Raw genomic sequence first — 1439 nt, forward strand, 5'->3', positions numbered from 1 at the left:
TCAGGCCGGTTACAGCCCGACCGTCGTAACTATGTTGTAATTATCTATCCCAGTCCAATCCCTCCTAGACTGATGTTCCCCCGCCCCAGCTCCAGAGGTAAGCGGGAGTTGATGGCGGAGGTCTTCCCCGAAAAGATGTGTCTAGAGTCCTTGATTGGGTGAGGCCAAGAGGATGGAGATGGGCAGCGGGTGGCACATCCTCTTCCTGGCTCTGCTAAATTCTCCCAACCATTCCCTCCTCAGCCCGTGTCCAGAGAGTCCGGTACTTAGCGCTTCTGCTCAAAATCCTGGAGTGCCTTCTACTATAATACTTTCTCAGTGGGGCCCTGGCCTGGCATTTAGGGACTTGGACCCTCCTCTGCAGGGCCATCCAGCCCAGACTACATCATGCCCCCTCTGCTCAGGATCCCCTTCCTCTCTGGGCTTTAGGGAATTTGTGTGGCTGCCCCCCCCCCTCCCCCGCGGTGTGTACTTCCCTAACCTGAGCAGGTTCCCCATCCTTTGCCTTCTCTGGAAGTCTTAGAAGCCTGATTAGCTCTTGTCTTCAGCTCTCTGGAACCCTTTGGCTCAGAGACTGCCCTGTTCCCGAGATAAATGTGTCTTTTTTGGTCTTCTCTTCCCAGCCCCTCTATTTTCTTGTCCTGTAATCATCCTTTCTTATTTCTCACAAAATGTGCTATTTACAAAACTCACTTGCCTTTATTTTCTCATATACTCCCCACAGCAGCCCTACATGGTGTTAATTCCATTTTAGACATGAAAAGAGGCCCGTGGAGATTTCATCCCTTGTCCATGGGCATCCACTTAGAGCTGCCCAGGGGTAGAGCTGGACTCAAACCCAAGCCTGCCTTCCTTCCCAGAGTGTCCCCCACACAGCAAACCCACAGAACAATCGACACACATGTGACAATCATTGTGAGATGTCAGTGGTGTTTCCAAAAGAGGCGCTGCCAAAAGCATTGGCACCTTGTCTGAGGTCTCACAGATGGGTAGGGCAGTACCAGGCGCCCAGACACAGCTGCGGATTACACAGCTAATCCCAGGCTCAGACCTGAGTCCATGGATCCCTTCCTCTGGGGCAGGAGAAGGGGGGGCAGCATGGAGCCAGAGGATGGATTCCTTCCTCGTGCCTCTCTAACTGGGTCAAGGAAGCACAAGGCTGTGAAGAGAAGGCAGCCTGGGGATGCTGTGGACAGGAGATGGCTGGGCATGGGGTGGTGAGAAATGGAGAATGAGGGGCAGGATCTCCTGATCATCCAGTACCGGGCTCTGTGCCAGGCACTTGCCATGTGTTATCTTCTTAATCCTCCTGCCACCTGGGGCATTAGATGAGGCCCTGTTTTCAGAAGAGGATAGATTGTATCATTGACACTGAGTGGCCTACCCAGGACAGCACAGCTGCCAGAACTCGGCATGAGGTCTCCAGACACTATATCCCC

This window comes from Hipposideros armiger, unplaced genomic scaffold, assembly GCF_001890085.2.
Source record: "Hipposideros armiger isolate ML-2016 unplaced genomic scaffold, ASM189008v1 scaffold_93, whole genome shotgun sequence".
Lineage (NCBI taxonomy): Eukaryota > Metazoa > Chordata > Mammalia > Chiroptera > Hipposideridae > Hipposideros > Hipposideros armiger.